Source organism: Aethalodelphis obliquidens, unplaced genomic scaffold (assembly GCF_003676395.1).
Source record: "Aethalodelphis obliquidens isolate GAN/ISIS:26980383/991018 unplaced genomic scaffold, ASM367639v1 scaffold20, whole genome shotgun sequence".
Classification (NCBI taxonomy): domain Eukaryota; kingdom Metazoa; phylum Chordata; class Mammalia; order Artiodactyla; family Delphinidae; genus Aethalodelphis; species Aethalodelphis obliquidens.
Genome location: NW_020837964.1, coordinates 18,062,791 through 18,088,311, shown reverse-complemented (window position 1 = coordinate 18,088,311; position 25,521 = coordinate 18,062,791). Strand labels below are relative to the sequence as shown.

The following is a 25,521-nucleotide window of genomic DNA, read 5'->3' as shown; positions in this document are numbered from 1 at the left end:
GGATCCCACGTGCCGCGGAGCGGCTGGGCCCGTGAGCCATGGCCGCTGGGCCTGCGCATCCGGAGCCTGTGCTCCGCAACGGGAGAGGCTACAGCAGTTAGAGGCCCACATACCGCCAAAAAAAAAAAAAGAAAAAGAAAAAAGGACAAAATCAGTTAATTGCTCTGGACAATCTCTGTCTTTTTTTTTTTTTTTAAACAGTGTTATTTAAAAATACTTTTGTATGGGGGTAATTCCCTGGCAGTCCAGTGGTTAGGACTCGGTGCTTTCACTGGGTTCAATCCCTGGCCTGGGAACTAAGATCCCGCGCAGCGTGGCCAAAAAAAAAAAAACCAAAAACTTCTGTATTGGTGATATGTTGATATGTCTTTGTAATCTTGAAACAGACCTGCTATTCCAGCCCCTTAAAGCAGGGAGTGCTCAGAAAATATTTTGTGAATCAGCTCATTAATGTCATTGATAATCTGTCCATTGTTTAACATTCTTCCTTTCATCTAAAACTTTCATAAAATATTCTTATAAAAGGAGTGATTCCTTTTAAACATAAGTCAGATCATGTCACACCTCTGTAAAAATGCCTCCAGTGGCTTCTTTGTCTCTTTGAGCGCAAGCCTTTCAGTCTTTATGATGGTTTGCAGGGCCATATACACTCTGACTCCTGTAGCTTCTCTGCCTCATCTCCCAGGCTCCTGCTGCTCAGCTCATTGACCTCCATGTTATTCCTTGATTGCATCAAGTACACTTTGGCCTCAGGGCCTTTGCACTTGCTGTTCCCTCTGCTTGAAAGATCTTCCCTAGATATCCTCACGGACATCCCATATAAAATGGCAGCCTTTCCTCTCCTGGCACTCTCTATCCCCGCTTCCTGCTTTTCTTCTCCGATAGCACTTACTACCACCTGACATATTATACATTGTTTTACTTATCCGTTTATTGTCTGTCTCTTCCCCACTCTCACTCCTCCATTAACCCACTAGAATGAACTCTCCTTTAGGGTAGAGACTGTGTCTATTTTGTTTACTGCTCTACTCACAGCACATGGCGCAGCACCTGGTACATAACAGGTACTCAGAAAAACATGGTGAATGAATAAGAATAACATTATCATCCCTAGTACATGATCCTAACATCTATTTTTATTTTTCCATGTAGTTCACATGTAGGACACATGTATTTAATACTTCATATTCTGGAAATCATAGATTAAGTATAATTTTGAGTTCTGCTTGTTTTTTTCAACATGTAATAAGCATTTTCCCTTGCTAAGATTGAATTCTTTTCTCAATTGTTCATTCTCTCATTCATTCAACAAATAGCTAATGAGGCTTTTCTATGTTCCAGGCAGTGCTGGGACTACAGTAGTAAATAGGATGCAGGACTTGCCCTCGAGGAACAGAGATTCTTTATAAACACCATCTGTAATGATTGCCTAATATTCCATCAAACACTATACTATACTTAACCGCTCTCCTATTTGAGACTTTTTGTTTATTATTAATAATGATGTAATGAATATCTCCAAATATATACCAATTACCCTTTACAAATTATTCTTTAAGGTAGATTACCGAGTGAACAGTTATTGGGGTAAAGGATTAAATATGCTTTTGGTTTCTTTAAGATTTTTTTTTTTGATGTGGACCATTTTTAAAGTCTTTATTGAATTTGTTACAATATTGCTTCTGCTTTATGTTTTGGTTTCTTGGCCCTGGGGTTTGTGGGGTCTTAGTTCCCTAACCAGGGATCGAACCTGCACCCCCTGCATTGGAAGGCGAAGTCTTAACCACTGGAGCGCCAGGGAAGTCCTGCTGTTGGTATTTTGATACCATCTGCCACATTGATTTCAAAAAGTGGTGGTACCCATTTTACCCAACCGCCAGTACGAATGTTCCAGCTTTATCACAACCTCTCCAGTACTGGACATTACTTTTCAGTTTTGACTCATGTAACATATAAAATGACCTTTCCTTTTATTTTTGCATATAATTGATGTCTAGTAAGAGTGCATATTTTTGGTTTTCTTCTTTTGTCATTGTTTAGTTCAGTGGGTCCCTAGGAGGCTCTTGGAGGGTGATTGTAGATTGTGCCCAATGTTTACACACATTGTTGGCTTATAGTATCTTAGAGTTGGAAGGGACTGTATTCATCATCCAGTTCAACTAAAATTTCTGATAGATGGCTTTCCAGCCTCTGTTTGTATACCCCTGGCAATGGGGACCTCACCACCTCACAAGGAAACCTGTCTTGTTTTTGCCCTGTTCTACAGGTGTTGACCTGGCATGCAGTCCCTGTGGCTCCTGTGTGGCCCCATTTCTGCCCTCTGAAGCAACAGAGTCCACGCACCAGATGTTACAAAACCTCCCTACCTTGGCTGCCCATCTCTGCAAATATGTGACCAGACTAGAGTGGTCAACCCCAGGTAAGTCTGGCAGGCCCAGAGGCCAAGACACTGTCCCACTCACAAGTCTGCAGTGGCTGTGTCAGCAACCTCTTTAGCTGGGTTCATATGAACCTCAAGGTCAGCTGAGATTCTAAGACCTTCTTTACATGACCTGAAGCCAAAACTAGTTCCTCTTATCCCACGCTTCTGCAGTTGATGTTTTTTTTTTTTTAGATGTTGGGGGTAGGAGTTTATTAATTAATTAATTTATTTTTGCTGTGTTGCATCTTCGTTTCTGTGCGAGGGCTTTCTCTAGTTGCGGCGAGCGGGGGCCACTCTTCATCGCTGTGCATGGGCCTCTCACTATCGCGGCCTTTCTTGTTGCAGAGCATAGGCTCCAGACGCGCAGGCTCAGTAGTTGTGGCTCATGAGCCCAGTTGCTCCGCGGCATGTGGGATCCTCCCAGACCAGAGCTCAAACCCGCGTCCCCTGTATTAGCAGGCAGGCTCTCAACCACTGAGCCACCAGGGAAGCCCCTGCAGTTGACCTTTTTAAACCTGAAAGCAAGACTTTTCTTTTCTCCCTGTTTTATTTCAATGTGTTGGTAGAGAAGCTGCCCTGGTCGACTCCTGCCATCTAAAATGGGGATAATGAGAGTCATTCTGACAACTTCATGTGTTGGTGTGATGATTGAATGAGTTGCAGAGTTGGACATTTTTCACTCATTTTGGTTGCCTGGCAGCTGAGCCTCCTTCCTGTGCTTGAGGAATTCCGCGCATCATGAGGTGGAGCCATTTTCCTTTGCAGCTAAGGCCTGGGCATCGGCCTCAGGCTCAGGCTTCTCCAGTCAGACAAGCCCCCCATCCCCATGCTACCCCTCACCAGTTTTGAATTGGAAGCCAGTGACAGCAAAGGAGCAGAGTCTGCTTTACAACCCTTTTAGTGACTTGATGGGTGCAATCTCAGTTTCCAGTGACAGCAGTTTTACGGGCACCATCGAGCATAAGGGTGTCTGTGGTGTAGGTAGCAGGGACAGTATGCTAGACTCTGTAGTCATGATGATGTCTCCTTAAACCATTGCTGAGTTAGGGTTTGGGGCATTGTTCCTGACTCTGTGCCTCCAAGTCTGAGTCTCAACTCTCCTGGAGATTTTGTGAGCTAAGGTTATGAAAAGTGCATTGAAAAATGCTAAGCACTACACATATACAAGATATTATTGTTTGGGATTTTGATACTTAAGTAGTGGACATGAGGGGAATGGGGGGAGGTTCGCCTGAGCTCTTTACCTGCTGAGAATTCAGACAGGTTTAGACATGCCTGGAAAGCTGGCTGGTGGGAGGGTGTGATGGCAGGAACTTGTGGGCTAGACACTGGCTCAACAATTAAAGGCTGACCGCCTTTAATTCCAAGGCCGTTGGAATGGAGATGGCAGTTGCCAGAGGGCCTGCTGGGCATACACAAGCGGACTGGCTACTTGCCTTCTCCTACCCTTGGGCCATTACCAAAAGCCAGGGCCAGGAGGTGGGGCTAGGCTATAACGCAGGTCACCTGTGGCTGTGCAGTTGCCCCTGGGGTATCCTCACTGGGGTGCAAGAGGAAACCTGTCTGAATATGCCCCCCACCTGGAACCACAGGAGGGTTTATGAGTAGGTTGGGATTCCATCTTGGGCTGCCTTCAGGCTGCTGTTTGTCCCACTGGGCTGTGGCTTGGAGCTCTCCAGCCCTGCCTGGCTGTGCCTCTAGAGTCCTGCGTCACAGGCTGCCATCTGAGTCCATCAGCCCTGGATGACCCAGAGTGGGACTGAGGCTAGCACTGCTGCTGTGGTCATTAATCGGCCCTTAGGAGCTTTGTGATGTTGAGTACAGCCTCTCTGGGGACTTCCTATTTTGAACCCCAGATCACTCCCAAATCAGCCTGGCTCGATGTGTATATGCAGGGTTGGTGCTTCTGCCTTAGGGCATTCCCTGAACGCTGAACACTATTACTGGCCTGATCCCTGCCTTTGCCCAGTACCCTGGTGCACCTCCAGGGCGGACCGAGGTCTTGATGTGTCCAAATCAGCCAGAGGTCATGTATTAGGCCTGGACCATGGTCCTGCCTTTCAATGTCTAAGTTACTTTGTATCAGGTAGTACCCTGGCACTTTACATGCTTCCTCTTATTAAATCTTCACCACAATTCCATGAACTAAGTGCCATTATAATTCCCATTTTACGGATAAGGAAACTGAGACCCATAGAGGTTACGGGACTAGCTCAAGGTCAAACAGTCAGTAAGTAGCAGAGCTGAGCTTGTCATTCACCAGCAGAGCCTGAGAATTGCCTTTCCTTCAGCCCATTCCACTGTGGGGCAGCTCTGTCTGTTGAAGTGTTTTCTCTTACATGAGCTAAAATTTTCTCCCTAAGTCAGTCTTATTCCTGTTTCTGCTTATCCCAGTGGCCCACTGTGGCAGCTCCTGGTCTCCCAGTGTTCTGGCTCAGTTCTCTACTCCATTCATGGTTGGGGTACTTCATCTTCTTCCTCTGGGAATAGCTGAACCATTTTGTATCAGCTAAGTCCTTAGGACAATCACTGCAGGAAGATCATGGCTGGGTAGCTCTCTAATTCTCTAGTTACCTTGACTCTAAAGGTACTAGGATCCAGTCTGTCCCACTCCTGAATGGGTTGTGTCAAGAAATAGTCAACCTAGCCACTGGCTGTAGAAGGGACTTGGGAGAAAGTTCTCCTTCACTGAGAAAAATGTCAGAAAAACAGTCAAAACAGTAGAAACAGTATTAATACTATGCTAAGGTTTTTGTTGCTTCTGTCTCCCTGACTGGAATACAGACTTCCTGAGGGCAGGGATTTTTGCTAGTGTTGTTTACTGCTGTATCCCCAGTGCCTAGAATTGTGCCTGGAACACAGTGAATATACAAATATTTGTTGAACGAATGACTACTACAGTTCCACATCCAGTGTCACCTCCTTAGGTTACTAAGTTGTTTTGGAGAATAATGTGATCTCCCCAGCCCATGGCTTTGCATTACCTCACCAGTAGTTTTTCTGATTTTGTTGTGATTTTGATTCATAACCATATGTAAAGTACATTTGATAAATAATCCTGCCTCAAAAACAATTTCCTTTGATCTGGTAAACCTAAGTATAAACTGGAATTTGGTTCAGCTTGGAGAAGAGCAAGGAGGAGTTACCGGATTTCTAGTCTCCTCTATGGAAAAACATTCTGTGACTTTCTGCTTTGAATTTTGAGCTTGAATTCAGAATGTAAATCTACCAGGAAACAACTAAGTGAGAGGAATGTTAGTCTCTACATTTTCTTCTCATTCTCTGTACACAAAAAATACATCTCATTGTTGAAAATGAGAAAATACAGGTAAGCAAAGTGATGAAATTAGAAACCACTTATATTCTCACCATTCAGAGATGGTTATGGCTATTATTTTTCTGTTTATATCGAATATGAAATTAGCTGACATCTGACATGGTGATTGATTCAGTGAAGGAGCTACATTTTTATGAAGAAGAAGAAGGTGAACGTGGGAGATCTGGTTTCCAGCCCAGGTCGACCTGTGCTAAGAGGAGCCCACAGATCTGAGTCCAGCAAGGCACAGGGAGCAAAGGTAAATGGATGGAGTCACCTCCAGTTTACATCCCAGAATCTGACCTTGGAGGGTGACCCTAGAAGTGCAGGAGGCTAGACTGGGAAGTAAGTGAGAAAAACAACTTTGTTTTTTTTGCTGTATGCGGGCTTTTCACTGTTGCGGCCTCTCCCGTTGCGGAGCACAGGCTCCGGATGCGCAGGCTCAGTGGCCATGGCTCACAGGCCCAGCCGCTCCACGGCATGTGGGATCTTCCTGGACCAGGGCACGAACCCATGTCCCCTGCATCGGCAGGCGGACTCTCAACCACTGCGCCACCAGAGAAGCCCAGGAAAACAACTTTGACCTGGCTGAACATCCCGGATTTGACATACAGCAAATTTCATGATATTTTCCTAGAAATGGGAGTATGTTTTCCAAAGATACTGAAGAACTGAAGTTGAGATAATCTTGGAAGAGTTGGCCCAAGGATGACTCTCAGAAAGACAGGCTGTGTAAGCAAGGCTCTGGGAACTGTGAACACAGTGAGGGCTTACGGTGTAATTGGCTGGTTTTCTCTCGACCTGTTCTTTTCCACCCTGATTTTCTAGGGAGGGACCACGTCACTTCTGGTTCATGACTCACTGCAGGAAAATGTGAAGATCTGTGTGACCTGGACCTGAGGTCAAGTTCTTGGGCAACTTAGCACCTTCAAGCTGCCCTATATGGGATTCCTAGGAAGCCTGGGGCATGGGCCAAATAACTCACATTTTTCTTTAAAGTTAATGCAAATTTTGCATTCTTCTCCCTGATATTTGTCTTAATATTAAAGTAATATTTTTAAAAATCTTTAAGTGAAGTTGATATTCTAGGGTGCTAGGCACACAGGCACTTTGTGTAAATGTTTCTTGAATGAATGAATGTTGCTCACTCCCGTCTCTGGGATGCTCTTGCTCAGGCTGTGGCAAGTCTGGAAAAGCATGATGGGACCACTGGGCTGGGAGGTAAAGGATTTAATACTCATTGGGCACCACCTATATGCCAGGTGAATTGCCAGGTTTTTTCCCTACACAGCCTCAGTTTAGTCCTCATAATCCTACCAGGGTCCCTATTTTATAGGCAAGTAGTTGGAGAATCAGAGAAATTAGGTAACTTTCTCAAGGTCTGGAATGGAACAGGACCAAGATGAAAATCATGGTCTGTCTGGGCCTCTGCTCCCTCCATATACCACATGGCCCACTGAGGCCAGCTCACCCGTCAGTTTCTTAGAGACTGCATGGGGAATGCAGCCCACTGCTGTGTCCTGGGGGCATGAAAGAAACTCTACAAATCTATCTTCCTGTACTGAAGGCTGAAAGAACGGGGATCACAGAACTTGACTGTGGCAGGGGAAGGCAGCACCTCTATGGGTCTGGAGCACATCATTTCATTCCTAAGCTGGCCAAGTTGGGGACCCTGGGTTGCTCCATGAAGGAAAGGGCACACTTGCTATGTTATTTCAGGATAACAATCATTCAGGATGGTTGTTGGCATTTGTAGTTCATTTAATCTTTTGAACTTTGTTCCTAGTCTGTTATGGCTCAAGTTCAAGTTTCACTGTCTCCACTCAGCTATGAGTTGAGTGTCCCCGGCTGAGGGACCCACCATGGCTTTGTGGAACTCTCCAAAAGCACAAATTATAAGGTTATTGTAATTCCAGATTATTCACAGATGTCTGGGGGTGGTTGTTAACATGATTATTCAGTGAGGGCATTGCAGTCCCTGAAGCGGACGTGGCTATTTCACCTTCCAAGAAGAGCCCACGATGTCTTTCTCCTCTTTAAGTTAGCGTCATGGCACCCTCAACTCTTACTTCCAAAACTCCTTCCCTAGGACACAAGGCAGGCAGGTGAGTGTGTGTGTGTGTTGGGGGGTGGGTGGATTGGGGACTTGAGCCTAGAGAGCTGGATTCTTAAGCCATTTATAAGTAGTTGCAAAAGGTAAATATGGTATAAACCCACAATATACAGGCTTAGAGAAGGAGCTGGAAGACTTGTTCCTGGGTGTTAACTAGCAGTGGTGTCTGGGAGGGAGTCCACACATCCTTCAGTTCTTTTACCTGCCTACTTTTTTTACCTTTTCTGATGTGAACATGCATTGCTTTTCTAATAAGAAAAAAGAGAACTATAAACAAGTCCTATTGTTGGATATTTAGGTAATTCTGATTTTTTATGAGTATAAGCAGTGCAGAGCAGGAATAATTGCCTGAAAATGAGTTAAAAATTGTAATGTGGGGGCTTCCCTGGTGGTGCAGTGGTTAAGTATCCGCCTGCCAGTACAGGGGACATGGGTTTGACCCCTGCTCTGGGAAGATCCCATATGCTGCGGAGCAACTAAACCCATGCTCCACAACTGCTGAGCCTGCACTCTAAAGCCTGAGAGCCACAACTACTGAGCCCGTGTGACATAACTACTGAAGCCCGCATGCCCAGAGACCATGCTTCGCAACAAGAGGAGCCACCGTAATGAGAAGCCCGCGCACCGCAACAAAGAGTTGCCCCCGTTTGCCGCAACTGGAGAAAAGCCCGCGCACAGCAACGAAGACTCAATGCAGCCAAAAATAAATAATTTTTAAAAAAAATTGTAAAGCACAAAAAGACCACTTCTCTCAATTCTGAAAAGATGATAAAATTGCTTAAAGATGTTTAAGAGGATTTTAAAACTGCTGCAGTGGTCAGCAGCAGATCCCTATGCAAAAAGCAATGACGAGACATAGTAGTTTTCAACCCAGTCATTCTTTCAATAATGGTTCATCAGGTTGACCAAAATACCACATTTTAGATACTTGTAAACTTCTCTTTTGAAGCACCTTCAGTACCAGTTACTGGCATGTGGGTGGGAAGTGAAGGCAAGAATCTCATCTGGTTGTTACCTCTGAGTTTGTGGAGTGGACCTGAGGCCCAGACTCATAGGCTGGCAATGTCGTGTGCCCATAGAAGTCACTTGACCCTGGTGAGTGACCCAGAAGCAAGGTGGGGTGCAGATTGCTACTTCAGTGTTGAAAACATCAACTCCAGTCATTCAAGTGGCTTTTCTATTTAATGTCTTTTAAGTTACAACAACAGACTGTTGTCTCTTATGAAAAAGAAAACTGGAGAAGTCTCTTTTGTCTGCCAACCCCAGCTGTTCCCAGAGCTGCTGTGACCTAACTAGCACTCTCGGTGGCCTTAAGCCCCATGTCCAGCTGCACCCTCTCTGCCTTACCCCCGCCTGGAATCATCCAGCCTTCCATCTTCTCTGTGGGGCTTCAGAGCTGTCAAGGTCTACTGGGACAAAAGAAAATTAGCACCACCACAGAGATTAGCCCGTTTCCAACTCAGCCGGCTCTTTGCCAGTCCTTTTATTAATACCTGGTCAGACATTAATTTCATTCCCCATGGTGGCTGTTTCCTGCTTGTCCGACTCTCCTCAAATTGTCCACCCCACTGCTGTCTCTGTCTCCAGTGACCGCAAAGTCTGCTGCCCTGGGAGAGTGGAGTATATCAGGTTCTCAGCTCCTCACTTCCTTGCTTCTAACAGGATCCACATGACATTTCCAAGACCAACCTTCCTCCTAGGCTTTCCCTCCCACCCTCTCTTGCCTCTTCCAGGACCCAGTTCCATAAATTATCCTCTTTCTCTGATCCTGTAATCCTTCCCTGTTCTTTTCTTCACCCTACAAGCATAATTCTTTCCCATTCTAGAAAATCTTTACTTTCTCTTCCCTGGTACCTCCCACCCTGTCCTTTGAACAAGCATCTTGAAAGTAGCCCACATTTTGTGCCTCCATTTCCTTGGCTTCTTTTATTCCCCACCAAGTCTGGATTCTACCCCCATCATTCTACCAACACTGCCCTTGCTGAGGCCACCGGTGGCTTTTAAATTGTCAAATTATTAATGATCTCTTTTCACCTGAACTGACCTACCTCTGTGATATGTGGTCAGTTTCTGTAATGCCTTCTTAAACTCATGATTTCATTGGCTTTTCTTGGCTCCTGATGCTTCCCAGCTGTTTCCTCTGACCTCCCGTCCTCTACCAATCCTTAACGACTGGTGTGCCCCCAGTTTTGTCCTTGACCCTGCTGCTCAGCCTTCCTGCCTCAACGTCTTCCCATGAGATTTTTAGTGAGAAGGGTTTTGGCTGTGGCCAGTGGCTGCCCAGAAGAGTACTTACTGTAGAACCAGAAACTATTAGATCTCTTTGATCTCCAACACAGCACATCAACCTTGACCCAGAAGATTAAATTTCTAGTAGTGGAAATTCGGGCATTGGACCCTTGGTGGATTTGATGCAGCCAAGTCTTGTATGTGATTCTCACATTCACCATAGGGGGCCATCCCCTTCCTGCCCAGGACTCAACCAACCCCGGGGACACAGAGCATGGCTCATGAAGGCTATGCGCCCACAGGGCTGCTCCATGTTATGTTTTAGAGTCTTCCATGTTGACACATGTAGCTCTGATTCATTTGCCTTCATTACTCTAAAGCATTTCACTGCATGGATATACTACCATACCTGTTCTGCTGATGAACATTAAGATTGTTCCTAGTTTTCTGATATTTCCCACAATGTTGTGGTAACGCTCTCATACTTGTCTCCTTTGCGCACATGCTGAGTTTCTCTAGGGTGTGTGTGCATCTTGGACTTTACTAGTGAATGCCAAGTGGGTTTCCAAAGATTGTACAGTGTACACTCCTGCCAGCATGAACGGTCCCCAACATTTTAAACCAAAGGTAAAGATGAAAGTGCCACCTGTCTCAGTCTTGGCAGTCCTCTCGCTTAAACCCTGCTCAGAGAAGTCCCCACGCTCCAGAGTGAGGCTGTTTCCAACTTTTGCAGGATTGGAAGTTTCTCCTCTATGAGTGCCTGCTGCCAGGGCCAGCTAAATAATATGTGGGAAGTGTTCAAAAAGCAGGAAAAAGCTTTTTTCTTTTTTCCGCAGTTTCTCTCTCAACCTGTAACACTGTTTTTAATTTGTTATTTAATGTTGTGCTACCTCAGGCACAGGGGTTATTCACAGCTCAAGTGCAGCCCCTCATAGTGCCTGGGGCCCTGCCCCTTGACATGGGACACACACCCAACCATGACCCCTCCCGCGCCTGTGCCCAGACCTCTACCAGTGCAGGCATGGCCACTGGGTGGGAGCGGTGCGCAGGTGGTGGGGACCTGTCCCAGGGAGGCGTGACCTCGAGTGAATCAAGGCACTTAGCTCTTGGCACATGCTCTGTTGTCCCATCAGACTTCAACTGCAAAACACAAACTCAAAGACAAAATTATTAAGGATTTCGAGATGATGACCTTAGAGCATTAAATCTGGAGTGCAGAGCCCCGTTTCAACTGCTCTGGTCACTCGCCCTTGAAGCCAGCCTGCCTGCCACACCCCTCAAACCCAGGCGCCCAAGGTCCCATCGCCTGTCCTGTTCTGGATTAGCGGAGGACCCAGTGTGAGTTTGTTGAGTTTTATTAGCATAGGCATCATGGTTTCTGTGAAAATGTCCCCCAGTTGTCAAGTTTGTGTCTGTTTGGAGTTTGCGTTCCTCTTTTTGTTCCTCAGTGGCTTCAGCCACTTGACCTGATTCTTCTTTTGGTTCTCTGTTTCTCAGTGGGGCAGTATGTTTGTTCACTACATTTGCAGACATGTCGCTTAGGCCCAGGTACCAAAATAATGTTTAAAACTATATGACGGGGGACTTCCTTGGTGGGACAGTGGTTAAGATTCCGCCTGCCAAGGCAGGGGACACAGGTTCGAGCCCTGGTCCAGGAAGATCCCACATGCCACGGAGCAACTAAGCCTGTGTGCTACAACTACTGAGCCCACGTGCCACAACTCCTGGGCGCCTAGAGCCCGTGCTCTGCAACAAGAGAAGCCACCACAGTGAGAACCCCGGGCACCGCAGTGAAGAGTAGCTCCCGCTCGCCACAACTAGAGAAAGCCTGCGCGCAGCAATGAAGACCCAACACAGCCAAAAATAAATAAATTAATTAATTTTTAAAAAAGGGACTTGCCTGGTGACGCAGTGGTTAAGAATCTGCCAATGCAGGGGACACAGGTTCGATCCCTCGTCCAGGAAGATCCCACATGCCATGGAGCAACTAAGCCTGTGCACCACAACTACTGAGCCTGTGCACTAAAGCCCGAGAGCCACAACTACTGAGCCCGTGTGCCACAACTACTGAAGCCTGCACGCCTAGAGCCCGTGATCCGCAACAAGAGAAGCCACTGCAATGAGAAGTCCGCGCACCGCAATGAAGAGTAGCTCCCGCTCGCCACAACTAGAGAAAGCCCGTGCATAGCAACAAAGACCCAATGCAGCCAAAAATAAATAAGTAAATTTTTTAAAGAACCCTATATGATGGAAAAGTATGGAAACTCTTTCTAGAGACTAAGTCAGCTACAGCTCTGTTTGGCTTATCCTATGTGTGGCTCCTCATCTAATCTAGTGAAATATAAAGTCAATGTGATAATCATCAGTGGAAGTAAGGCAATTTTGACTAACAACTACACTCCAACCCAAACAGTAATAAGGCATGGTAAGAAATAGCATAAAAACTAGTTTTAAAATATTTCTGAACAAATTTGTTTTTAAAATTGTAAGATTTTATTTTCTCAACAAATGTTATTTAGAATAGAAAAGTTAATTTCGTATTCCATTCAATATGAGTAGAAAGCACTGAAATTGGATTTGGATCAGAATGGAAAATTTGAAGAGAGTTCTGGGATTTCTCGAGGTTGGGCAGCTAAAGACTTCGTAGGAGAAATCCTTTTCGTGTGTGTTAATATTCTTGCTGTTTAAAAATAAGTATTTGCCTTCAAAAAGACATTTCTAAAAATAAATTTAGTTTCAGTTTTGTTTATTCTTCTCCTTTTTTAAAAAAAGTTGTTTGGACTAACATAGTTTTTTACCATTCCTATCCACTAAAATTTTCCAGAATACTAAATTTCCAAAATTCAGCTGGTGATAGAGTTTGCTAGGAAAAAATAATAGATTATAAGGAAGCAACAGGAAACACCCAAATTTCTGTTTATTCATAATGTAACTATACATTTTTACAGCCATTCATTAACTGTTTGACCCAGAGCCTGGGGAGTCAGCCTCTCAATTTGTCGTCTGGTAAACTGAGAGCAACAGAGCAGCTGCTTCCCTGCCTGGAGATGAGGTGATAGGTGGTTAGAAGGAGAGCGGGGAGAAGAGTTACATTTGTGGGGTGTTTGTTTTATGACACTTGTCTAGCACATATCCTTACTTAATCCTCACAACTGAGCCCCTTGGCAGGTGGGGAGACTGAGGCACAGAGCAGGGCAGTCACTTGGCCAAGGCCACCGAGTGGAGAAGCCACAGAAGCCGTCCAGCTCAAACACTCTGTCCCTCTCAAGATCAGGGAGCCTAGTGGTACTGAGCCCTGTGGTCTGCAGAAGGAAGCCAAGCGCTCTCTGAGGGCACACATGCCTCTGGTCTGCTTCTTCTTTCTCTGTTCTCCTTTCAGCTGTCCTTGGTCCCTCAGGGTCACATGGAGAGAAGCGGCTGATTTCAGAGGCAGGCCCCTGAAGTGCTCTGCGCTGGTGGGGCCATCCACGAGCCATAGAGGTTTAGAGAATTTCAGTTTCTCTGATGGGGGAAGATGAACGGCCCAGACAGCCTTTACCGGGAAATCAGGCTAGTTAGAATGAGCGGCACTCAGTGGGCAAGGCTCCCCCATGCAGCCCAACACAGAGCAGGGAGTGTTTTCCAGATCAGGAACCTGAAGCCAGGAGAGAAGTGATATGACCGGGATCCCACGGCAAATTGTGGCAGAACCCGGCTCAGCGCTGGGCTTCTCACTGTCTTCACCCTGGTCAGTATGTGCCACGCAGCTGCAGATGGCTGGAGATGGCACTCGTAGGTGGATGTTGGCATCTCAGTGTCATTCTCATTTATTAGGAGGCTTGGAGCCACATTCTTCTTGGGAGTTGATTATATGTTTACAAAACCGAATTAACTCTTTGATCCTTGTTTGAGGTCCTGGGATCTTGAATTGTAATATGTGTTTCATGCCTCATCCCAACTCCACTGCAGATTTTGCATGATGAACAGATGGGAGCAGTTAATCTGAAATTCCTCGGGGCAGGATTTACTAACTGTATCTGTGTGGCCTGCAGGAGCTAAGAAAACTTTCTGAAGTGCCATACTCATGGAGTGCCATGTCCTGGGGAGAATCTAGCTTGGGCTGCAAGGTGAGCAAGCTAGTACTTTCTTCAGAGCACCAAGCAAAGTACTGCAGGGTGGAGCTGTCTTGGTCGCTGTGGTTCTTCCTCCTCTGGCCTGTCCCATCTATCTGGCATGCTTTGCCCAGCAGTGTCTCCGAGATGCTATGGGACAAGAACACAGTGAGCCCAGCTGAGAAAGATGCCCAGTTTGATAGTTGTCCCTGGCCACTTGCTGAGTCCCCTCAGTCTCTCAGATTCCTGGCCTCAAGCCCAGCTGTGCAGCTCTCAGCCCCTCAGCTCAGCTCCTTGTAGGCTTCCAACCTCAGTCATGACAGCCCCCTCAACCCTGTCTCTTGAATCTTGAACTGAACCTGCCTCCAACTCATGCCTGTCCCCATCCAACTCCTGAGAAGCCCCTGGTTTCTTACCCCAAATCCCTGCACTTTACCAAACCTCCGTGTTCCCTCCGGACCATCCTCCATCAAGTGGGGTCAGGGAAAGCCCTGCTACGACCTGTCAACTTGATACTTTGGCAGGTGGGTGTGGGATGAGGCCAGGGTTGGGTCAGGTAGGAGACAAAATAGCCAGAGGATGGAGAGGGCAGCTGGACATGGGGCTACTCAGGAGTCAGGCCAAGGAAGTTCAACTCTGATGTGAGTCCACAGAGCGAGTGTAGACTGGACACAGGTGACACAGCTGAGAAGTCCAAAGCCTGAGAAAGGTGGCTTGGAGGGAAGTGGCAAGTGAAAAGCAGAGACTGGAGACCAGTTGCAGCAACTGAGGGTCTCTGGCTCTGGTGCATCTCAGCTGGGAACGTGTGGGAGGTGCAGCCTTCGGCCTACGGCCCTGACTTGATTCTGTCCCTTAGGCTGTGACACACAGCACCCTCCCAGCCTTTACTGTCACCTCTATGCTGACTTCGGCTGTTCCTCTCCTTCCACCCCTTAGGTCTACCTCCTGAACCTCTCTGCTCACTTGCACACTCCTTGCTATTTCCCCACAAGCCCAGCTTTGGCTCCCGGCCCACCTGCTGGACCTCTGACCCCAGGCTGGTGTAGGAGGTGCCCTGCTAAGACCAAGAGCAGTGCCTGAAGCCTTCAGGAGAGGCCCTGGTGCGACCTGTGACTTTCTTCAGATACTCTTGGTGCTCAGCCAACCTTGGCTGCTCACTGAACATGACCAGGACACACGCACACACACACACACACACACACACACACACACACACACACACACACACACACACACACACACACACACACACACCTGTTTGCTTTTGACTGAGGTGTTGGCTGCTTCTGCCCTGTGTCTGGCCCTGTCCTGTCCTGAGTTCTCTCTCCCTTCACTCAGGGATAGAGTTCTGGGGTTCCACCTGGGCTGCGTTGGGTGCCTAATCTGTCTAGTCCTGTTCTTGCTTCATGATCTCTCAGAGCTAATGTTGCAGGGCTGAGGCTGTGGAAATCGTGTGGGCAGGAGCCTCACCCATCTTGTTAGCCTGTGACTCCTCAGTGCCAACACATAGTAGGTGCCCAATAAATATTTGTACAGGGGCCTGAGTTCCAAATAGGGAGGTGGGTGGTCTCAGGGTCAGGGCCCTGATGTCCCTCATCCTCTGCTGCTAAGATGCACATCTGTGTGTGGTGCATGTTAAACACTAGATGCGCCTGGGGCACCTGTGTCTTAGAACCCTTATCCTTCTCCATCTGACTCTGTAGTTGACTTGAGTGCCCTGCTTGTTCACGCCCTCATGAACATATGCCAGTGGGGACAAGAACTCTCCTGGGAAGACTGTGTTCTGTTGAAATATAAGTGCTTTGGGGAAACAGGTGCTGTGCCAATATGAGCCTTGTGCAGGTGCTTGGTCAGGGGAGAGGTCACTCATTTTTGCCTTGCTCACTGGGGTGGCCATTCTGGGCACGTGCTTTCAATTAAAATTCACCAGGAGGATTTGCTGGGCTACCTGACAAGGTGGTGAGTTGTTGCCTGGTGTCTCCTGGGTGAGAGATCTAGAAAGCAGACCTTTCCCACCATTTGGGGAGCTGAGCTCAGTCAGCAGTGTCCGGAGGATGGGGGTTGCTCCCATGTTCTGAGTCTACAGAGACACTGGGTCGAGGGAAGAACGTAGATGCTGGCCCGAGCTGGAGAGCAGAGCGAGGTCTATGGGGCTTAGAGAGGAAGCTCAGACTATTTGCAATGCACACACCCTCCCCCCAGTACCCCCCGTTGCAGCCTGGCTCTTCTCAAAGTCAAGGTGAACTTCCTGAGGAAATGGAACCACGGAAGAACCTAGAGGAGAGGACAGCCTACTTCTCAGTCTCGCCTGAAAATCTACCTGCTGGCAGTTTCTGTGGATGCCTGTGAAAGTGTGTGTGATTTAAAGGAACATGCAGGACACTGTCCCATCAAGTGATGAGTTCCTTTGTCATCAAATACAAGAACTATATATTTGGTCTTTGTCCCTGGTTCCAGGCACAGAGCTTCTAAAACCCTTGTAGCTTCCTGAGTGATAGGGGTGAGAGGAACATTTTTGGTTATTCATATAAGCCTCTGCAACCAAACCTGAGTTTATGCTAATGAGATGACTCTTGGAGGGTGGGCCCTGGTTGCCAGAGGAACCAACCATGGGATTAGAGGATTGGAACTTTTAGTTTTTTGATTTTTTTTTTTGAATATTGGAACTTTTAGACCCACCCCTCCCTCCAACCTCTGGGGAGGAAAGAGGGGTTGGGCATTGAGTTAACCACCAATGACCAGTGATTTAATCAGTCATGCCTGTGTAAGGAGCCTCCATAAAAACCCTAAATGAAAGGATTCAGAGAGCTTCCAGGTTGGTGAACACATTGAGGAGCTGGGAGGGTGAGGTACCCAGAGCGGGCATGGAAACTCCATGCACCTTCCACATACTTTGTTTTTTTGGATCTCTTCTATTTGGCTGTTCCTGAGTTGTAGCCTTTATAATAAACCAGTAGTAGTAAGTGTAGTGTTTCCCTGAGTTCATGAGCCATGTAGCAAATTATGGAACCTGAAGAGGGGATCATGGGAATCCCTAATTTGTAACAAATCAGAAGTGTGGGTAACCTGGGGACCCACTACTTGTGACTGGTGTCTGAAGGGGGGCAATCTTGTGGGACTGAGCCCTTTACCTTTGGGATCTGTACTAATTCCAAGTAGTTAGTGTCAGAATTGCTTGATGTGAGGGTAAACCCCACACATTTGGTGGCAGAAGTATTGTGAGTAGAGGACACAGTTTTTCCTTTGGTCATGTAGGAAATAACCCCAACACATATGTCCATTTTGTGGTTGGCTTTTTGAATCAAGCTTTCCTTTAGTGAGGCTAATGCTATCAAGGAAAATCCACAAGAGGTGAGGGAGGATCATAGCTGTTGGCAGGACTGACCACAAGGTGGAAAATTACATCCTCAGCCTAGTTCATACACAAATGTATGGGAACCATTGCCACTGCAGGCCCTTTTGGTGCTTGAATGCGATAGAAATTAACTCCTTCATGTAGAGTTGAGTGTTTGGCCCTCAGAAAGTCAAGGCCTGCTGACATGAAAAATTGCTGGCCTGGCTTCTAGAAGGGAGAGAGCTAAGAATTTGGCTTAACAAGGTCATCAACCTCTGGGTGCCTCAGCCAGAACGACAATCTGTCCAGCAGACCATAGAGATTTCAATCAGGTCAGTGTGGTAAAGATTAGAATCTGGGTTCAGCCAATTGCTGGAGGAGCACTTTGCACATAGCATTGGCTTCCTGGCTCCAGAATTATTTCACAGCTTATTCATTGTAGGTTGTGTAATAACCATTTTGTTTGGCAGCCCTGACCTGAATGTAAGCCCCAGTGTTTCAGTTTCTTCAGATACCAGGCGTGGCTCAGCATCTCACCTCTGCCTTATCCAGTTCTGCAGCAGTGTTAGGAGTATTCCCCGAGTGCGTTGCTACACATTCCACAAACAAGGCAGGAATGACAGCAGTCCACATGCTCTGCTTGGTTGGGTGGACTCCTCCAGGATCCTCATGTGATCACCACTGGTCCCAGTGACAGACCAGCCCTTCTGCCGCTCCCCATGGAGCCTGCTCCATCACTGTCATCTTCCTCTTCCTCAACAGGAGAGGCTGGACACAGAAGGCACTGCCCTACCTTTGAGAAACCTGGAACAATTGGGGGAGACACAGCTATGTAGGTAAAGAATACCTGGATGGCAGAGGAGACATGATTCTGTAGATAAACCCCACACTCATCTGCACCCAACCAGGAGAGCAGAGGAGTGACTGGTCTCCACCACGGGGCCAAGGGCTGCCACCTTCCCTCCTCCTCCTCCTTTTGAACAGCTTTATTGAAGTATAATTGATGTACAATAAGCTGCACATGTTTAAAGTATACAGTTTGATGAGTTTGACATATGTCTACGCCTGTGAAGCCATCACCACAGTCAAGACAATAAACATATTCATCACTCATTTCCTTGTGCCCCTTTGAAACCCCTCCTTCCTGCCCTTCCTGCCCTGCTTAGCCAACCACTGATCTGCTGTCAGTCACTATTAGATCAGTTTACTTTTTCTAGAATTGGATATATGTGGAATCAAAACGTGTGTTCACTTTTTTGCCTACCTTCTTTTACTCAACATTATTATTTTAGGGTTTATCTATGTTGCTGCATATATGAATAGTTTGTCCCTTTTTGTTGCTGAGTAGCACTCCATCATATGAATATGCCACAGTTTGTTTATCCATTAATCTGTTGATGGACATTTGAGTTGTTTCTAGCTTGGGGCTACTAGAAATATAGCTTCTATGAATGTTCACATACAAGTATTTGTGTAAACATATGCTTTTATGATTCTTGGGCATGGAATGGCTGGCTCATATGTTTAACTTAAAAAAACCTGCCAAACTTTTTTCCAAAATGGTTAAATCATTCCCATCAGCAGTTTATGAGAGTTATAGTTTCTCCATATCCTTATCAACACTTAGTATGGTCGTCCTTTTAAGTTTTAGCCATTCTAGTGGATGTGTCATGGTACCTTACTGTGGTCTTAATTTGATTTCCCTAATAACTAATGATGTTGACCATGTTTTCATGTGTTTACTTGCCATCCATATATTTTCTTTGGTGAAGTATCTCTTCAAATTCTTTGCCCATTTTAAAAGCTGGGTTGTTTATAGTAATACAATGTATAAAAGAATTATACTATAGTATAACTTACATGTTATATATTATACATTAAAATAATATATAATATTTATTATAAAATATTTTAGATTATATATTATATATAAATATTTACAAACTATATATCCCCCAAAAGGTTTATATTTCAAATATATATTCAAATATATTATATTCCTCCTGGGAATTTATTGACAGTTTCTGTGGTAAAATGGAACCAGGTAACAACTATGTTGAAACATCAAGAAGGAGACTAAAGTTTATGCTTGCTTATTTAAAAAAAATTATATATATATATCTCCACCAAAAAATATGCCTTTTGGTGGATATATCGTTTGCAAATACTTTCTCATAGTCTGCGGCTTATCTTTTCATGTCTGCAGCAGTGTATTTTGAAGCACAAAAGTTTTAAATCATTAAATCTTCATTAAAAATGAAGATTTTTAGGTCAATATATTGATTTTTATCTTTTAGAGCTTGCACTTTTTGTGTACTATTTAGGAAATCTTTGCCAAATCCAAGTCCACAAATGATTTCTCCTGTATTTTTTTCTAGTCATTTTATAGTGTTAGTTCTTACATTTAAGTCAATGATCCTTTTAAATTTTTGTATATGGTGTGAGGTAAGGGTCTAGGTTCAGCCATTTTCTTCCTAGATTCCTGGTGCCCTGGGTTAGTATTCTGTCCTCTCTCCACCACACCTCCATTTCCACCTCTTCATGAAGCTACCATCCTGTCTCTGATGTTTCCTAAGCTATTCAGCCTCTGATCTCCTGCTCACATTCAAGCACTTAGTGGGGACAGAGACACCATCCCCCTTCCCCCTGCTCTGGATGCCCTGGAGCACCCCCATCTGGCAGTGATCATGGAGGTGAAGACCAGAACAGCATCCCTTTGAAGCCATTCCACTCTTGATGGACAGTAAATGCTTGTGACAATTTGCCTTCCCAGATATTTATCTCTTATAGTGACAGCCAGAGGGTCTGGAACTCCCCACTGGGAGAGATAACTGGACTCTTAGAGTTCTAAAAATCAACTGGAATCTCATTTGACCCAACATCCTTGTTGGCACTTGCAGAAATCCATGTGCTTGGAAGGTAGGCAGCCTTCCTGAGTGGGAGCAGGTATTGTTATCTTCATATCAGAAGTGAGCAAACTGAAGTTTCATAAGATTCAGTGACCTGACCAAGGTTACCCAACTGGCTCATCACAATGTGCCTTAACTCCTGGGCCCAGAAAAAAAACCACACTCAGACTACCTACTCCCAGGCCAGCAGTTCCCACCCTGTAAATGCTGCAAGTTGCATGTGGAATTTTCCTGCCAACAAGACAAACTGCGGCCACACATTCTTTTATGGTTTCAAAGAAAAGCAACTGCAATGAGTGAAGGGTTTAAAAGGGTATATTTAAGGTCTTGGGTGCAAATCAAAGAAAGGTTTGGGAGAGGCTGGTTCACCCTTTTCCAAGTGGATCTAGGCTTTATTTTTTTCTTCTACTTTTTTTGGGTCTGGAAAGGGAGCTCTCCTGCAGGGTTCAGGGGTCAGCTCACAGCACTGAGTCTGTGGGAGGAAGAAGGTGAGGGCTGGCTGGTGTACCTCTTCAGTGCCGCACACATCAGGCCCTCCACGATGCCTCACAGTCCCCATCAAGACCCAAGTTTCTCAGCCTGGCCCATTTCCAACCTCAGCCTCTTTTCCCCAACCTTTTCATCAGCCCTTTGTCCACCTAGCTAGGCTGGTCACCTCAGGGACACCCACACCCTTTACCTGGTCTACACCCTTCTTCCTGTCCCTCAGCTTTGCACGCAGGAGTACCCCTGCACTCGGTCCCCTGAGAATCAGCTTGGGTCCCAGATTCTCTCAGCTGGATGGGCCTGTTGCTGCCCTGGCACCCTCAGGCCTGGCTACCCTCACATGTGCTATGCCTGTCTCTGAGGCTCAGTCTTGTAGGACCTCTTCCCCTATGGCCTGAAACTGGTAATTAGGCCTCATCTCATTTTCCTCTGCTTAGCTTTCCCATGTGTCTTACCTCCCCACATAAATTGTAAGCTCCTCCTGGGCACGGATAGGTCTGATCCTTCCTCATTCCATTGTATCTCCTCAACACCTGGCCTCATCCATGTAGCCCCAAATTGATGTGGATTGCTTTGATTTGATTTGCCTGGGTCTGAGTCTTAGAAGGAAGGTGGGAGGTTTGCCAGCTGTAGTTTATAGTTTTCCTATGAACTCTGGAAACAGGCTATGGTGACACAGAGATGCAGACTGCTCTCAGGGCTGGAGGCTTGGGGTTAATAAAAGCTGGAGTTCATCTATGAAGAAGAGAGAAATGAGGGGCCATGGAAGAGAGGTCCTGAACTCAGAACCAGCCCTTACACCACCAGGAGTATCCCTGCCAACAGAAACGTCTCCATTGTTTTTACACACAGGGAGGGCAGGAATGTTCTGCGTGCCAAACTCCAGGAGAACTCAAGCTCTGCTGCTTGGGAATGATTTTGCTCGTGTGCAGCTTCTACCCGTCTGCTTGAACTGGTTATAAAGAATTCAGAAAACATGCACACCAGGCACTGCAGAGGGTACTTTGGGGACTAAAGGACGAATAAGACATGGTCCTGGCTCTTAGTAAGCTTGCTGCCCAGCAGTACTAAGTTTACACACTTGAGTATGATGCAAGTCCTTGACAGTCACCAAAGGCAGGAGCTGTTTGCTGGAGAGGAGACATTTAGGATGAGAATTCCAGAAGATTAGGGCTTGGAGAAGGAAATTGCAGGAGGAGGGATCTGCCTGAGTGAAGGCAAGGAGTTAGGATCATGCAGGGCATGCACAGAGGATAGGACTGAGTTGCCTGAATGTAGGCTGAGACGGGAGCTTAGGACCAGTCGGTACATATCCTTGAAAGCCAAGAGACAGAAGATAGAATGGTGGTTGCCAGGGACTTGGGGGGAGGGGGAAGGGGAGTTGTTGTTTAACAGTACAGAGTTTCAGCTTTGTAAGATGAAGTGTTTTAGAGATGGATGGCCGTGATGGTTGCATAACAATGTGACTGTACTTAATACCACAGTATTGAACACATAAAAATGGTCAGATACGTTTCTCCAAAGAAGATATACAGGTTGCCAACAAACACGGTGAAAGGATGCTCAACATCACTAATCATTAGAGAAATGCAAATCAAAACCACAATGAGGTGTCACCTCACACCGGTCAGAATGGCCATCATCAAAAAATCTACAAACAGGGCTTCCCTGGTGGCACAGTGGTTGAGAGTCCGCCTGCCGATGCAGGGGACACGGGTTCGTGCCCCGGTCTGGGAAGATCCCACATGCCGCGGAGTGGCTGGGCCTGTGAGCCATGGCCGCTGAGCCTGCGTGTCCGGAGCCTGTGCTCGGCAACGGGAGAGGCCACAACAGTGAGAGGCCCACATACCGCAAAGAAAAAAAAAAAATCTACAAACAATAAATGCTAGAGAGAGTGTGGAGAAAAGGGAACCCTCTTGCTCTGTTGGTGGGAATGTAAATTGATACAGCCACTATGGAGAACAGTATGGAAGTTCCTTAAAAAACTAAAAATAGAACTACCATATAACCCAGCAATCCCACTACTGGGCATATACCCTGAAAAAAACATAATTCAAGAAGAGACATGTACCCCAATGTTCATTGCAGCACTATTTACAATAGCCAGGACATGGAAGCAACTTAAGTGTCCATCGACAGATGAATGGATAAAGAAGATGTGGCACATATATACAATGGAATATTACTCAGCCATAAAAAGAAATGAAATTGAGTTATTTGTAGTGAGGTGGATGGACCTAGAGTCTGTCCTACAGAGTGAAGTAAGTCAGAAAGAGAAAAACAAATACTGTATGCTAACACATACATATGGAATCTAAAAAAAACAAAAATCGTTCTGATGAACCTAGGGGCAGGACAGGAATAAAGGCGCAGATGTAGAGAATGGACTTGAGGACACTGTGAGGGGGAAAGGTGGGATGAAGTGAGAGAGTAGCATTGACATATATACACTACCGAATGTAAAATAGATAGCTAGTGGGAAGCAGCTGCATAGCACAGGGAGATCAGCTTGGTGCTTTGTGACCACCTAGAGGGTTGGGATCGGGAAGGTGGGAAGGAGATGCAAGAGGGAGGGGATATGGGGATATATGTGTACATATTGCTGATTCACTTTGTTGTACAGCAGAAGCTAACACACCATTGTAAAGCAATTATATTCCAATAAAGGTGTTAAAAATAAATAAATAAGAAATAAAACCACCCTAAAAAAAAACGGTCAGATGGTATATTTTATGTTATATGTATTTTACCACACCAAAAAATTAAAAAATCCTTGAAAGCCAGCTTAATGTTTTAAGCGCATGACCTCTGGATTAGATAAACAGACCTAGGTTGGGTAACCTTGGCGTCATAGTTGTGCAACCTTGGGCATGTTAGCTCATTTCTGAAAGCCTCAGTTTTCTCATCAGTAAAACTGGGATGATGTCAAAACCAGATTGTAGAGCAGCTGTGAGGAGTAAATGAGGATATGGCTGTGGTGTGCACAGTATGTGCCTACATACAGTCATACAGTAAGCACTCAGCAGATCATTGTTAATGCCATGTGCTGAGTCTCTTGCCTTAGGGAGCCCAACATTGATGGCGGGGGCGGTCATTGGAAGGGGCAGGATGTGAAGCCTGGTAGTGCTCAGACATATGCAGTAGACAAGTAATGCTGGGGGCTGTGTCAGGAGACAGTGGGGGTACTCTGGGTATGGAGGATGACTTTCCAAAGCTGCATGGAGCCAGAAATGAGGTCCAGCTTCATACCACACACACACACACACACACACACACACTCTGTGATCTTGAATCCACTATCCTATTTTGTGCTTTCTATTTTTCTCATCATTTTTGTGTTTATGTCTCTTTTGGATTGATTATTTTTTATTATTGTCTTTTTTTCTCTATTAATTGAAAGTTATACACTGTGTTTCTTTTTCTTTTTCCTTTTAGATTTCTTAGAATTACCACATGCATACTTATCAATATCCAAAGTTAGTCCCTCACTTTACCTTCCTCTTTGCAAAATGTAAAATCTTAAAACATCTTAACTCTGTCTACCGCCTCCTGACTGTTACATTATTGTGATGTACTTTAATTCTATCTGGTTTTATTGTGACCTCACAGGACCTTATAATTCCTGTTATATTATACAGCCAATGTTTTTTCAGCTTTACCCACATATTTACCACTTTTTTGGGCTCTTCATACCTTCTAGCATCTCCGATTTTCCATCTGGGATCATTTTTTTTCTGCCTAACATACATCCTTTTTTTAAACAAAAACTTTTATTGGGGTATAGTTGATTTACAATGTTGTGTTAGTTTCAGGTGTACAGCAAAGTGAATCAGTTATACATATACATATATCCTCTCTTTTTTACATTCTTTTCCCATATAGGCCATTACAGAGTACTGAGTAGAGTTCCCTGTGCTATACAGTAGGTCCTTATTATCTATTTTATATATAGTAGTGTGTATATGTCAATCCCAATCTTTCAATTTATCCCTCCCCCTCTTATCCCCTAGTACCCATAAATTTATTTTCTACATCTGTAACTATTTCTGTTTTGTAGATAAGTTCATTTGTAGCCTTTTTCAGACTAACATACATCCTTTACAATATCCTTTAATGAGAGTTCCTTTGTTATACGTTCTGTCAGGTTTTGCTTGTCTGAAAATGTGTTTGTTTTGTGCTCATTCATGGAAGATATTTTCACTGGATAAAGAATTCTGGCTTGTCAGGTCCCTTCCACTCCCAGCTTCTATTGTTGCCATTGATAAATCAGCTGTAACCTAAGCACACTGAATTTTTCTTTGGTTCTCTCTCTCTTTCTTTTGTGTATGTTCTGCAATTTACTGTATGTGTTTAAGGGTGGGTTTTTTTCTTTTCCTCTTCTTTTTTCAATCCTGCTTGGAATTCCTTGGGATAATTAACATCTGTGAATGGTGTCTCTTATCAGTTCTGGTAAATTCTCAGCCAGTATCTCTTCAAGCGTTGCCCCTCTCCATGTTCTTTCTCCTCTCCTCCCAGAACTCCTACTAATGATAGGCCACTCTTTTCCATGTCTCTTAAGCTTTGTTCCGTATTTTCTATCTTTTGGTCTCTCTGTGCTGTTTTCCGTTGCTTATTTCTAATC

General features: G+C 45.4%; 1 long non-coding RNA gene across 2 annotated transcripts in view; it reads left to right on the top strand.

The window, feature by feature from the left end:
- Positions 1 to 25,521, top strand: part of LOC113627166 (uncharacterized) — a 68,541-nt gene that overhangs the window by 5,643 nt on the left and 37,377 nt on the right. For both annotated transcript variants that reach the window (XR_003435455.1, XR_003435454.1), the window contains exon 2: positions 2,267 to 2,419. This is a non-coding gene — a long non-coding RNA (uncharacterized LOC113627166). The remainder of the gene's footprint in view (positions 1 to 2,266; positions 2,420 to 25,521) is intronic.